Source organism: Battus philenor, unplaced genomic scaffold (assembly GCF_028537555.1).
Source record: "Battus philenor isolate CCGP_79_NKW_IND1 unplaced genomic scaffold, ilBatPhil1.0.hap1 SCAF_18, whole genome shotgun sequence".
Lineage (NCBI taxonomy): Eukaryota > Metazoa > Arthropoda > Insecta > Lepidoptera > Papilionidae > Battus > Battus philenor.
In genome coordinates this window covers 8,201,628-8,218,611 of record NW_027181680.1, presented here as the reverse complement: position 1 = coordinate 8,218,611, position 16,984 = coordinate 8,201,628, and positions in this window count along the sequence as shown.

The window sequence follows — 16,984 nt, the reverse complement described above, 5'->3', positions numbered from 1 at the left end:
ACATAAATATTTATATTTATTGTTATAAAAAAGCAATAATTCAATGTATTAAAGGGTTTTAAGAATAAAATATTATATTACCTATATCCTTCCAAACACAAAAAGCAATAAAAATTTTAATTTACTTTAAAATAAAATTTGCTCAGCTAAATAAAAAAACTGTTACTGTAAAACTAAAAGAAACTGAAGCTTTTTAGTGTCATTACTATTATAAGGATCAATTGTTAGTTATTTTTAAGCGTTGATATAGATATTTGTCAGTATTCTTATGTATACACGATCTAATATTTTGATATTTGATTTATGTCTATAATACTTTGTAATTTATATATAAGCGCATGTGCAATGGAAAATCTATTCCGTCCAAATATTTGTACATCGTATTCCAAAGGAATAGTTTAATGTTGTGATGTAAATATAAGTTAAGAGTATTGTTGTAAATAATTGTAACGGTTCATATTTCGCTTTTTAGTTGAATATACAAATTAAAATTCATGAAATAAATATGTGGAAAACATTTATGGTACTTATTTCATGCCCATATTTAGCTATGTAAGTCCTTACTCTAGCCTCGTATTCAAGCAAGGTCACAGGAATTAGTATGTACGTCTGTATGTAAATGTGGTAGTAACAGCAATTACTTGGTATTATCGAGCACGTTAAACCCCAATTGAACCCAGTGGATTGCATAAGCAGTGCGAATTATTTAAAATACGACGAGGACACATTAACAGTCTCAGTGTCGAAGCTGCTAATAGATGTAAAGAGCTAGTCGCCATCCAACGCACGAGGTCTTCGGAATTGTCCATTTTTCTTAGTAGAATGATAGACGAACAACCTTTTAAACGAGTAGGAAAGATCACGTTACACTGGTTACGTTTTAGCCGTCAAATAGACAAAAGCTTAGCCCGCTACAGAGTGGTGCAGTTCAAAGGCGGCGCACATAGTGTTATTATTTATTTAAATCTTCATATTGTACGTATAAGTATCCAAGCAGGGGGACAGATAGCCGCTGAAGCCCTAAGTTTCTGAAGTAGAGACCTGGATCCTGCAAGCGCAATGTAGGATGACCACCCGCATGTTGGACTGAAAACCTTGTTAACGTCGGTAAGGACTAGATGCAGGCCGCTTATCAACGGTATTGGAAATCTAAAGAAGAGGACTATATCATACAGTAGATGTTCTTTGGCTGAAATTTTGATAATGGTGCAATACATTACGTTGTTTTCATTTCATATTAAAAAGCGAAACTAAAATACAAATAGAAAAAAAACCTTCTCAATATAATTGCAATGGTTAGTGTATGTATGACTTTAAACAGAAAACGCTAATGTTTATCCAACTCTAAACTCCTTTATCTTTTTACCATAAAATGTTAAGTAATATAGATAGAAAATAAAAAATAGATGCCTTAAACACTTAACATTGAATGCTATACAACAACTATCAAGTGACATATAAACAAACAATTTTTATATATACTACTATACTCGTATATACTAATAAATAAATATTTTTGTTAATATTAGAGGACCCTAAAATGCTGTAAACATATTAATTAAACATCTTGTAATATATACATATTTGAGAAAAATTCTTATAAGTGTACAGCTAAATAAGAATACTGGAAACCTGATGATGGGATCGATAATAATAAAGAGAATTATGATGATCATAAAACTATTATTCAGTACCGTGATATTTCATTTTTTGTTTTAAACATATTTCAAATACATTTACTTATATTAAACATATTAAACTTTACTTTGTTCTGACATTTGTGTTTAATCATTATTTATTAAAATATCACAATATAAATTGATTATTTTTATTTATAACATTTGCTCTATAATTTATATTTGCATAAAAGATAAATAACATCGATTTCAATTATTTGTCCATTTTTTAATTAATTTTGAAGTGTGAGACAAAAACATGTATAATAGTTACAGATAAAGAGAGATAAAAATAATAAAATTCTCATTAAAAAATAATCGTGTATGGAATAAAAAATTTGTACATCATAGTAACTTTTCTTGTAAACTTATTAAAAACGTTATAAAATGCCATTTGAGGCTTTCCTTTTTCAAAGCTTTCGTCGCCGTACTTTACTCACTTGAACCAATAAAGCTCCGCTGAACCTCTGATCCATTGTTATTGCAATCTCGCCTGACGGACTGCGGCTACGATGAATTATTGATGCCTAGGAACCTACGTGATCCACAACCCACCCTGGATTACGTATAAAGCGGCTCAGGACTCAACGCAATTAAACCATATTTTACAATAACAATAAATGAATATTTTCACTATAGTTATTTTTAAATTTATCTCTATTGATTGCATAATTATTTATGTATTTTAAAGTGTATGTATCAATATGAACTTCTTTGTTATGATACTGATATCAGATGCTTGACATAATCGTTAATAGAATATTAATTGCATTAGACACCTACTCGTATCATAATGAGAACGGCTTTATGTATCTGCATCTAGCATCAACTTTTATATAATAAATTGTAATTCCCATTTAAATCAGTATCCCATTAAAATCATTATAATATAACCTATACGATGTGTGCCATAATAGGGGAGCTAAATCTGTTTCTATAAATTTGAGCAATTCTGGCATTATTCCCATAACGTAATTACTTTAAATAATCTAACATAATAATACGAGTAAATAAATTAATAAATAAAAGCACTTTTGATCCATGTCGACAATAAAATTTAAAATCTTTTAATGTATGTAAAACCTGGTTAATTTTTTTCTGATTCTTACGAAATTATTTCTTTATACTGATCAGTATATTTATATAAGGTGTTTTAATGTGATTATTTTCTCTCTCAATTTGATTTTACTTTTTATTATATTTTTCGCATTTTTATATTAACTTATTTCACCATTCTTTTTTTTTATTTTATCTCTGTACTGCCCAAACGGTTATCTGGTAGAGAACGAATTCGGCATTAAGTTTACCATTATACATAAAATGTATAAAAATTCATTCAAAAATAAACAAAAAAATGAGTATTTATAAAAAAATATTGTTGAACTTTTAGTAGTAGTAAAAGTTGAACATGTTGACATGAATAGATGAAAAATCAGGTAATAGTGGATTTTAACAGATATAATGGATTACTGACATATATTTAGGCGAATATAATAATGAATATGTAATATCCTGTAATATTTATATATTTATTATTATAATGACTAGTCAAACAATTGTCTACACTTACACAAGTAATATTTAAGCTTTTTTCTTTACTTGCTGTCAAGTTATGTAATGTACACCCATCCATTGGTTTCAGAAATAACAAATAAACATAATATTAAAGAAAAACTTTTCTATTTAAGTTTACGACCTGTCCCTGCACACTATGCACCGCTTGTCCCATTTCATTAGAAAAAATATTTTTTAAAAAATTACCTTTAATAGTGTCTAAAAATAGATGCAAAAGCTTCAACGCTTTTTGCAAATAAGCTATTCGTGAACACCTCATGCTGTATAGTATTATTATGAACATTTATATTAAAGATTCGTCCCTACTTATTACACTAATTTATTTACTAACTATTCCAGTCTTACGACAAGATCCGTTAGCGAATAAATATTCAGTACTTCGATTAAACCGAGTATCCAATAAACTGATCGTTACATATTGCATGACAAATCCCTACACTTTGGAAGCACCGAGCGGCTTCGCATTAGCGCAATTCGTTAGCTGAAAACAAATTAATAAATTATACCTAGCTCAGTTAAAGCGATGCCCGTGGGAAACGCGTGGCGACTGGCGGTTAATTCATTTAACTGGGTTGTAAACACTCTCCGTACGTGATTAGTGTTTGCTTAGATTAAATCGGTTTTATGATCGCGATCGTAAATTCTGAATCTTCATACCTTCAGGGCCTTGTTAAAATCTTTATACATTTATTCCAATAGCATCAATTCTAAATATTATAGCGTATAAATATCTAATTAATTAAATCATTGAGATCAATAAGATTTATAACTTCTTTGCTACTAAGAAAAAAAGGGAATTTGATTTTTTTGATTGAAAACATACTTCAAACAAAATTTGTACTAATTATTGAAGAACCTTGAAAACTTATTAATATACTAATAATTGTTATGTTCTTATTGTACTATAATATATTACTATGCGAGTATACAAAATATCACGTAACGTGATAAAAAACACTCGCTTGAAATTTTTCAGTACTCATAGTTCAGGGCGCGCTTGGAATCCCCGTAGCTACGTTTTAAAAGGTAAAGTTTGCTGTTACAGGGAAGCGCAATTTGATTCTAGTTTCTATCAAAATGAGTACTTCCGGTATTCTTCACAGGATAAACAATAGTGATACACAAATAATTCAAAGCGGATGAATAAATTAAAAATGAAAGCCCATCTCGTAATAGTACGATGCTACGAAAGTTTTTCAAATAAATAAACATGCACAGTACCACGCTTGTATTGCTCAGTTGCGAAGAAAGATGGTTCTGCAATAATCAATAATAAAATTAGGTACAATACCCACCATATGTATGTACTTGTAACAGCAATGCTTGGAGGAAATTGGCACTATCGTGTCATCCCACTCACACATCATACAGCCTACTTCTTCGTGTTTTCTAGACGATCCTAGGAATATATTCCTCAGCGATATCTTTGTATGTTTGTGTTGGAAATTAAACTTATCATAAATAAATTTTCCTTTTCCATTTAAAAAGCTTGTTCCAAATTAAGTTAATTAGAAAATATTTTTCAACAATCGTCAACCAGGACCATGGACAAATCCCACAGAAACTTAGGCATTTTTTTAAAGTAGGTTTATTTCCGTACTCAATAGGGACAACTAGGTTAATTCGTTGATCTGTAGTAAATAATGCAAGCCATTCATTGCGGCAAATATTTCGGGCAGATATAGAAAAACCTTCTTTAGCAAGGTTATTAACAAAAAACTTTCTTTTCCAAAAGATAACAAAACATTGAATTTACATGAAAATCATTATCTCTATTGTATTGAAACAAGAACTAGAACAATTATGATAAATTAAAAAATATATAAGCTTCGAACACTTCGAATAACGACTTCGTCACAAATTTTGGTTTCTAAGACTGAAATCTATTTGGTTAGATATGTATAGTTATAAAATAATATAGCTAGACTTAGAAAAATCAAGAGGTGTTAAATCAAAACCATACATTCATTTATTTACCTCTGCGCCGCTCAATGCTTAACTGGTATTATTTAAATTGTTGTAATTGCAGTATATTTATTTCTGGTAAGTCGTTGGCTGTTATATTAGTTACAAAATTTATTATAGCACTGATGTTCTTTCCTTAAATAACGAAATAGTTAAATGATACTAACAAATTCGTTTGCTACTACATACTCGTAAATAACAAAAAAATTAAACTCAAGTTAAAAACTGTGCAAGCACTTTCATAATTAATATTTATTTATAGATTAATGTGTATTGCTTTGGACATTAAGTTCCCCATTATATTTTGTTTAAGAAGCATGTTAATAAAAAAATAAATCCCAATATCGTCACACGTACACGTACGTACGTCTATTGACTGACATAAGTCATTTGGACTCCAACTTCAGGAGGTTAGTTAGGTCTAAAATTGCAAGGGAAAACTGTACTCTACAAAAGAGCGTCGGTTTTCACACAATAATACCAACTGATAATAAATAAATCATATGCTCATTCTTTTGTGTATAAACGACGATCATTTTATCGGGCTTATTACGAAGTGTTGAGCACTCAGCGGAGAGTCTTTAGTTACTGAAGAATTGAGTTTTAAGCTAATATGCTTATTACACAAATCGTAACTAGTCTCGTAAACTATCTTCTGGAGAGTTTGTATCGTAATCATTGAGCTAATTCATCTGCAAATTTTAATCCATCTTTTTTTATGAATTTTCTTCAAATTTTTACCGAGAATTTCGCTTTCATAAATATTTTATATCATGGGGCAATTGCATTTCCTTTAAGGAACGAAGTAGCATCGTTATTTAACATCATATAGTATTGCATTCAATGGCTTACTTATAATCATTAAAAAAATAAATTTCATCATCATTAAAAAAAATTGTTTAGATCTAAGAATAACACGTTTTATATTACATATCAAGAAAATTAATTAATGTAGCTCATAACATTGAATAGAGACACACAGAACATAGATGTCTTTACCAAGATCTCTGAACCGTTTATGCAAAATAACAAACTCGGAAACTTTTCTGACCTGCTGTGTATTTCGTTACTTTAAACTATTTAATTGCTAATTTTTATAATGAATAACAATAAAAAATTTAAAAAGACATTGTGGCTAACTAAATTCCGGACTTTTTTATCGTAGGTAGGCACGGGCTTTGTTTTCGCTACGAATTCGGATCCAGCGAATTGGCAATTTGGAGTGGCAGTGAAAAAACCACATAGTGTACACAACCGATGCTACTGGCACCCAAATAATTTAGATTATATACGAAGGACGCGCAACGTCCACCAACATGCACATCAGAAGACGCTTGATGCAGGTAGCTTCTAACCAATCCCTCCCTGATAAAAGAAAAATTGACAAAATATGACTTCCTCTCTTACTGTAGAGAAATAACTAAAAAAGCAACTCAAAAAAACCAAAGCAAAATAATAATAATAAAAATGTAAATAGAAAATAAGTAATAATGGTAACAACTTTTAGTAAATTGTAAATAAACAGAATTATACAGCTTAAGTGAAATAAATGTAAAACAAAAGTATGTAAATAATAGAAATGAAATAAATAAAATACTATTGTATAATGAGAGAGGAATGGAAGGTCACAGATCGAAAGATAATGAAAGAAGAAATGTGGAATGAACACCGAATGAAAGAACATAGGATGCATAAATGAAGAGAGCGAAAATAAAAAAAAAATTGTGAAAGTCCCTGTCCCACACCAGATAGAAGGTAGGAGAGGCTCCTAATAGCTGGGGCCATAAAAAAAACCAATGCTATTGGAAATCTCTTTGGGGGCGGCCATTTTCAGCGTTGGGCATCATACGACTTATATACTGATGATAATGAAATGCTGTACTAATGTGATTTTCATACTGACCGTAGATGTGCAATTACAAACTACGCACTACTTGCTGTATTCGCTATTTGCCATTTTATTAATTAATCATAAAAATTAGAATTATCTCCTTATCAGACATGAAGTCACCATTACTTTTAACTACAAGTGTCCGAATTTGAAAACGATTTGAAATGTAACCAATTCAAATTATTGGTCACCATTCAAACATGTAAAAGAATAATAAAAATGAAATAAGAAATTATAATATACAATACAAATATGTAAAATAAAAGAATGCTTATGAGTAAAAAAAAATTATGATAGATGAAAGAAATAAATATGCATGCATGAAAGATACTGTAATGTCCCTGTCACCACCATACATAAGGATTAAAAAAATGTAAAATAATTTATATATGTATGGTGTATTACCTATGTTCTTTAAATTACTTTAATTTATTAATGCTTTCGCAAAATACCAATGGAACACACAAACAGAGCATTTTCCGGTCGTAAAGTTCACTCTCGAAGCATAAACCAATTAATGTAGATAGCAGCGTAAAATCCGGCGTCATAAAAGTTACGGCCGAATACGTCGCAAACGCCGTCAATGTACCGGCGAACGCAAGTGTCAGATAAAAATGCATTGAAATGCGGTTTGCAACATAACCGACAATATATGTGATAAATATTCATGCAAATATCCACACATCCTGGATTCCGTTTAAAAAGGAAAATAGGAACGCGGATAGATTATGTACAGATACCGCGTCGGCCGGACATTTTATATCATTGTTATCGTTGCGTAACCACTGCAATAAGGACTTGGTAATTAAAAGAAAATAATGAAAACAAAATATTACACATGTACTACCAAAATAAATCACACTATATTAAGATCCACACAATCTCAGTAACTATTTTTATCTTTATTTTTAATTTGGGGTTTCATCCTTATTAGGATACATCCACCCCAATGCTTGAATACTATCATAAATGTTCACTATTAAACCATTCAATAATGACTATGAAGATTAGATGTCAATCTGCAAAATAATCTAACCGCTGGTTCTAATAAAATATTATAATTTGCGCGGTATCAATATCCTATAGAAAAAAATTCATTTTCCTCGACAGTGACTCTCTCTTAATTTTATTTTTGGCACATTCCATCCACACATGATGTATAATTTCTTCAACGCCTCACGAACTCCAGCTAGAAGAATCTTTCACCAAATACGAAAATTTGTTTGATAGAATTAATCAGTTAATATTTGATAACCAGTACATCACAAAATGCGCAAAATCGATTATCGTGATCTTTGGGGTCAGCCTATGCCTTGTAGTGGCTGTGTACAGGCCAGCATGATGATGATGATGACGTTACAAATTGCCTGTAATTATTTCATTGACTATTTTAGAATCTTCTAAACATGGAAGAAATAAAAATTATGATGAAATTGTAATGCTTATTGCTATCTAAATATTTATTGTACAAAAACCTATAAAACAAACAATACTGACATTTAAGGTTAGTTGACGATTCGAAAGTTCTTGTAGCAGCCTATTTGAATAAAATATATTTTGATTTTTGACAAAAAAAGAGAGAAACATTACTACATTTTGGTGGTAGTATTAACTTAATCCATTGCAATATTTTATTTAGGAAAAAAATATTTTTTTGTAACTTCGCACGACTGTTTGAACTTGTTTTAATTAAACTTATCAAATTCATTAATTATCTTCCTTAAATTATCAGTTTTTAATGTTAAACGTTATAAAGTATTACACAATGAATATTCCCATATCTATACTTTGCCTGCGCATATTTTTAACCGCATTCGTATTTCCCTAGAAAGTATACTGCGAAAGTAATAAATAAAACATTACAAAGCGTTCAATAAAAAAGTTTCACACCGATTCAATAAATTTCATATTAGATTATTGCACTCACAATTGTATTAGAAAAAAATAACCAATAAGGAACATAATTATCATAATGACGTCGCAGTTATGCGCAGCCGGAGTCCGCTAATGTGTTACAATGAATACAAAACACATCACCGTCAAAGCACCAGCAGATTTCTGTATTCGTGTTAATCGAAATGAACCGATATTGAAAACAATCGCCAGGGTAGCGCACGACGCCGACTATACTTTCCAATAGTGATGGGACACTTATGCCGATAATAATTGTATTTAAACAAAATTACACATTTTAAATGATGCTTTTGGACAATTATAATTATGAACATACAAGACAAACAAGATCTCTCAATTCGGGTCTCGTTGACATGGTCACGGTTGCTTCAAAAGCCAATGACAAGTATGATGAATTGTAAGGAATGAGGAGATTCGAAGATGAATGTACGCTAGCGAATGATAAGCAAGATACAAGGCGGTAGACGACCTTGTTACTCCTTGGAAAACGCTGGATACGTACACCATTTCCTACTGGTCCTATTTGAAATCTACGAAAGGCCTCTTTCATACGTGTAATGTTCAATATAATCGGTGGACGTCTTTCGACGCTGTACCCCACTATAATAAGCTAGTTAAAGAACTATGCGATAATTAAAACAACTTTTTAAATATTTTAGTAAATGTCTCATTTATCGACGTCGTCGTCATTTCAGTTCGCTGCAGGTATGGTCATATCATATAAGATATCAATCGGTAGATGGACAATAATCACCACGCTTAAAAGAGGGGTTAAAGAGTGTTATCAGTAGCATCCTTTGCATACCATTATGGTACGCTAAGGACACTGTTGCCTATCCCCTGCAAACTTATTTGTGGGAAGTGGCAATCTTATATAATTAATGTACAAACTGTGTATAAATAAAATTATATCTCGGCGATTGAAAACCCGCGACCTTCTATTACAAATCTCAGTCCTCTACCTCAGGGTATGAATGCTCCTAAATCATCAATTTATATACGTAAATAATTACACAATCAACTAATAATTTCCTTTTAAGTATATACCAAAAATGAATAATAATAACAAAATTAAAACAATTAATATAACCTAACAATTAATAAAAAATCGAAATTAGTATTCATTAAATAGTTTTTAATATTTTTTCTTTTGTTTTTTTTTCTCAATGTAAATTATAAAATACCATTAATAATCATACGCTTGAAATATAAAAAGTGTGTTATTTTTATTGTAATTAAAAAAATATTTTTCTTGTTTTTTATGTATATCACAGATATATTTTAACTTTGTATTAACATCGATATATTGATTAAAACACAACTCTATAGACTTCTTTTAAAAGCACGATTTTCATGTCCCTTGCCACGTGTGCGAGGCGCATACACGACACAAGTCCACTGCCTGAATCTGTGATTAGTAAATAAAATTATTCTTTGTTTTCACCCTTTCTATTACTAATCGCTTTATACGCACGCTTTTCAACGCGTGCCCAGCGACGCAACTGAATTTAAATCGTTATAAATTTTCGATATCCTTACAATGGATAGATGGATTGATGGACACCTCCGATACGATAGGCGGAATCTTAAGAGAAATCGGACGATTACCTTTCGGCATCCCTTTATAGATAATCGTTGATGAAATATTAAAAATATAATAACATATAATGTAGCGGAAGGTAAAGGCTGATAAAATCACTTTTACCGTTGCTCTTTTTGATCCAGAGACGAATAATATTTCACTTTGCATTTTTAATAAAAGAATTAATAAGAGGGTCAATAAAAATCTAGTACATAGGTTATATCAGACTTTGTAATTGGTGGATGAATGGAATTTTTTCGCGTTTTAAACAAGGTGATTGTTTAAAAGCGTAACGCTTTAAAGGAGTGCATGTCTAGCTCAGTCCAAAAAACTTTAATGCTTTTATATCTATTACAACCATCCTGTATAAAGTGACCCATACTTACCGGTCTTATTTTCCACTTTGTTTTAACAAACATCTGAGTGCTCTTAGAAATGCAATACGAAAGTATACAGAGGCAATTTGTACAGTCTACATTTTTACCTTTTAAAATTTTCTGCAAACATTTAGTAATACACGATTACGACCTTATATAAACAGAGATTGCAAAATATATCTATAAATTATATATATAAATCTATAATATATCACTAAATTTTAAAACTTACTAATACTTGGACTAACTAAAAATGTCAAGTCAAAGTTTGTAGAATTTGCACTTATAATTATAAGAGAATTTACACCTAAACAGTATGGAGAAATGAAAGGTTTTTTGAATAGTATATTTACACTATTCATGTCAAACAAATTCATAAATCTAGAATTAAGGATACCACTTGATATCTAATGAATGAATGTATTCACGACAGACATTAAATCCTAGTCAAAAAAAATTATTCCTTTTAAAACTGAAACTCGGAACCCAGCGTGATAAACTAGTAAATTAAAAAGTTTATCTACATATTATATGAGATAAAGTATTGAATAATATTTTTTTCTTATTTTATTTAAAGTAGAAATTTCTATCGCGACAATTACACCTATACCAGCCACTCTACAAAATGCCTAATATGGCTTCCATTGAACAATATGTATAAAAGGTTAACAACGTATAACAACAAATAAATGAAAATAATGGAAATTAGTTATAAATAGCCTTTAAATCTACGTCATTACTACCCACAGTAATTCATATTCAGTAATCAAATTATATATTTATATTTCTCCGTCTAACATCTTTGAACATCAAAGATATTTTTAGTGGCAAGACTAACCTCTAAACGATTCAATTCTTACTTGTCCTCACAAGGATGTGAGGCTCGGAACGTATAATGAATCTTACTGCTTGACCTGTAAACCTTACTTTAACAAGTGATTCCCGTGAGTCTGCTATTTAGAGACCGAGCTTGTACAGGCCCACTTAGGATCTGGTCTTCGATTCTGCTATCAACCATTATCCATCTCGGTAAATTAACAATGATTTAAAATAACTGTCGCAATGTGATCCTGGTTAGACAAGGATAGTCGGATATAGTAATCAGATACAGATATAATAGCCCTCTCCAGTAATTCCTCGAAGTACTTCATCATAAAAAATATTTTCCATCTAATTTAACTCGAGACCTCTTGTAGAGGAATAAAGTAGTACTAAAAAAATTTAAAACTATGTACTTCACTTAATGCCCAATTCAGTGAAATTGTAGTAAGTAGCGGCCCGAGCCGAGGGAGCTTTCAAGCTTCGCTACCTTAAGAGAATTTAGGCTAGGCGCCCTCAGCGATCTGTCCCCGCGCATCCGGCAATTGCGCGGAATTCGCAAACGCATTTCGAGAAGCAATGTAAGCCAGGTTAGAAAAATGTCAATAATTGATTTGATTAAGATCAATGTAAATCCCTGTCGAAACACATTTCTACCAAAAAATTTAGTAAAAAATATATAATATAATGAATATTCTATACAGCTAAAGAATATTTATTTTTATTGTTTGAGTTTATAACAACAACGCGGTGTCGATCCAAATTGGTTGGTTTACGTGTGCTAGTTACGATTTCCAACCTAACAGCCTGCCCTTCAATTGCAGCAGGACTACAGTTATAGTTATCTGTTAAGACATATTTTGTAAGTTGTATTACATAGATGTAATACATAGTTATACATGAAAAAATATGTTTCTTTAATTCCAGTCTGTTGGTTGTAATCTTCTCTCAAGTCAGAGAACATAAAAAAGTCTCGTAGCTTTAAAATGACGCTTGCTTACTTTGGGTAAATAACGAGTTCAATTTAATACAAGTTTCTAACAAATTCGACTCTTCTAGCATTCTTCCTATATCGTACATGTATATGGATCATAACATGAATAAATTAATGTAGAAAAAATGTTAGTTATACTTAATATATTTTAATAAAATATCCTGCAATAACATATTGGGAGTACCTGTAAAGTAAATTAATTTAAAAATTACTGTGTTTTATTTACGTTGGATTACTTTTGTGTTGGTTAATTTAATAATGTATATACAACTTATAACGTCTAGTGTGCTCATTCTTAATATAAACAGTAAGTACATAAAAGGCAATCTTACGTCACGCAAACAATGGGCACCGTGAGAAAAGCAGGTGAAGTGGGTGCGGGCTATCTAATCTTATTCACAATAAGCTGACATTTTCACTTTAAAAGGTAACAGTTGGGTCGCATTGCAAATTATTCTTGTTCACAGCGGTTTGTCTACGCAGACTTTACGTATTATTCTTTTGTATTTAAATTAGACACATTGCAGAAATTTATGATTATACTTTTCACCTAAATATAACTTCTATTTCTTAGTTAAGCGTTATTAACTTAACTAAGAGTTATGGATGAGATCGGATGCATATTAATCTCTAAGAAATTGTGAAGGCGGTTTCTACCTACACACAACTAAATATAAATATCGTCTCACTTGCCCATTCGCATCCCCGATTTTTCCCAACACAAAAGTGTCTTTCACATTAAGCCAATATTTCAACTGTAAACAGCTATAAGATTACAGGCAGTTAGTATGTTTGCATAAAGGGAATACTCATTTTCATCTCATAATAAAAATTTAATGCCACTCTAGAAAATTGCTGTCAAAAATAAATCAATCTCCATAATTTTTACACAATATTTATCACACAAACTTTACACTCAGATATAAACAACACTAAACTCTCAGGTGATTATACCAATACATATGTGTACAATATACAAGTATAGTATTAAAGTAATTGTTATATAAAATAATGGGGCAGTTTCCATTTTGTACCGATAAAATGATACAACTTTTTCATTACAATCATGAGAAGAACTTATCATCTGCCGATAAATGCCTACTTCAAGAACAGATAGGTTTCTCCCAAAGATCATCACAAGGACCGGTCTTATTCTGCCCGCCCGCATCCATGGTCGTACCTAGTCTATGTCATCGGTAACCTAATAAGGGACTAGACCAATGGCATGGTCAACGTGCCCACGCTGCATCAACCATCTCGTTGTCGTTACTTCAGAACTTTTTGATTAGAGAAAATAAAAGCTTATTTTCAACTGATGATATATATAATTACATGGTGAATATTTTAATTTTTATGTGCCCAACGTTTGGACTGATTTGACGCACGAATGGTCATAGGTAAGACTGAGGTGTTAGACGTTCATACGACTTACTTAATTGAAAGCCCTGAAACAACTTCATAATTAACAAAACACTGACGATTAAATCGTACGATCCTTTACGCCCGTGTGGCAAAATGCTAAACACGTATTGAATGACATTCCAAGCCGACTCCCCTCTCGGGGGCCTTTGTGCTAGTATACTTAATCGAGTATCCGCATAAGTGATCTAAATATTCTCACAATTTAGTTACAGCGTACGCGATTTAACGGTCCGAATCAAGGGTCATGGGGGAGCCCTTGCACTAAGTTACGTAAAATTAATATTGTTTACAATTTGTCCCTGCAGACTTTGTACTTGAAGTTCTTGGCCTGATGCATTCTAATAGAGTTTCAGGTTAATTGGAAGAAGGTTTAAAAGTTTTGAAGTTTAAAAGTTTTGAAGTTTGCTGACAAAACTGCTACATTTACGCCTTTAAATTCTCTCTCTTTACAACTATAACCAATCATCCTGTATATTACGCAAAAAGAGTTCTTGTACCGGAATACGTAACGGCACATGTAATAAGCCACATATTTTATACACTAACTTATCACTTCCATTTTTACATGCTAATTAATTTGAATAAATGACGTTGTACATTTGCTGAAAGTGATTAGATATTTAGTGTGGTTATTTATTACCCAAAATAAAAATAAATACTGGATATTTTAGATTGGCATTCATTAACAGTACCTATCCATCTCTATAATATTTAAAATAATTTGTGTATATATTTATATTGCTTATATTTTGACAGCACAATTGTTTAAAATTGAACGTAAGTTTCATAACAATAATCTCAGATATATATATATAATATATATATATAAATATATGTATATATTGTAGTGTGTTCAGAGTAGAGCACATAATTTTGGATTTTTGTCCGTCTCCTTTTTTTAATAATCTATTAGTTGGGCAATATTTAAGGTCACAACCGCCGCATTCCTATGATGAACTGGTACCTTAAAATTATACTTAGTTAAATAATGTAACTCAATTTACAACTCTGTTAATCGCATCATCATAGCCGTCCGTATAGTACAAAGTTGATAGCATAGCGTGAATTGGCGATTACAGTAGTAAACTGGACTCTGTTATGCGAAAAACTTTTTCTTTCTTTATTCTTATCATAGATACGTAACTACTCCTATTTCTAATCCTAATGAATGATTAGAATCTTTAAGTTATTGCAAATACCGAACCCCTTACTGATCAAAGCTTCTTTTTCCGCTTCAGTGTGTAATAAAGGCAGAGTGTTCGGTTGGTTGTAAGGAATGACTGCATATTTAATGCTCAGATAAAACTAATAGGAGTCCATTGACAGATCCTTTTTTTTTCAGTTTTTTTGAAAATAATCTTTATCAAATATTGTATCGAAGGTATCCGCAGATGCCGCCAAATCGTAATGCGTAAGCTATTGAGACTGACAAAAGTTTTAAATTTGAAAACTCTACTTCTATCCATACCACGTATTCGGGTTCGAATTAATACTTCCAATATTTCAATAGACTACTACAGTTCGTAAAACTAAGCTGTCAAATAATATAATAGCGCCATCTCAAAGCAACTTTAAAACTTACTGTAAACCCTGATTTACTTAAGCAAGGGTTTTAATTAAACCTACAGCGTGTAAGTCAGCAGACCTATCTTGTTGATATAATTAAACGATAGATGGCGTTATAATTAAACCTTTAAAATCTTCATTATAGTGTAACTAAAAATTCCCACATAATAATATAAAATTGTATGGTAACTTAAGGAATATAATATTTGAAAGAAGCGACTAAGTCAACTAAAAATTAATGGACTAATTTATTCAATAAGTAATCGGCACGCTAATGATATATATTATGTTAATGTTGTTTAAATTTCAAAATACTAATCCTCGTAAAAGTTCGACAAGTTTTCTGAGCAATAGTTGAATGATAAAAATATTAAGGTCATTACAAATTTATTATTTTGTATAGAACATTAAACTAGACATGATGATATACATTATCTTATTTATTAACTTTTATTTGTATCAATGCGTTTAAAGATTTTCTTCGTACCAATAAATCACATAAATTCGTTTATTGTTAATTTTCATTATCTAAATTTACGTATTTATTTATTTTTATTGTTGTAATTTTTTATTATATAGTGTAGAAACCTCCAAACAGTAAAACGTTAAGATTCACATTTTGAAAAGTCGGTTGCAGTAAAATCTAAAACAAATTAGACTTTTTTAAATTTACCTAAATTTTTTAATAAGTTATTACCTTTTTTATGAATGAGGTAAAATTTTTATGATAGTTAAAACTAACCATAATTGTGGCGGCAGTTATGTGCATACATTGTACAAACATTCGGAAAAATAACTTTCAATTCAAGTCGAACATCTATCCCACAGATCTCTTCTTTAATATATTTGCAAGAGTTGGCTCTCCAGCACCAATATTTTCCAAGGAACGGATGTCTATTGATCTAGATCAACACCATTATTGATTATTATCAAAAATTTAACTATAAATTGACAAAATTCATCAACCAAAAATGAGGACATCTCTAAAGAAAAAGTCTTCATCCAATATGAGAAGAAATACAGGCATAGCTTTTTATTATTTAGTAACTACAATGAATTTTCTGAATCTTATTTCGGTTGTTTCATTTCGTTTATCTTAAAAATAAAATTTCTAAAGCGTTTTACCAAACAAAATCTTCAATCACTTTTGTTGTACTTAAATAGTTTATATCAAAATCGGTAAGGCAAATAAAAGCTCAAATG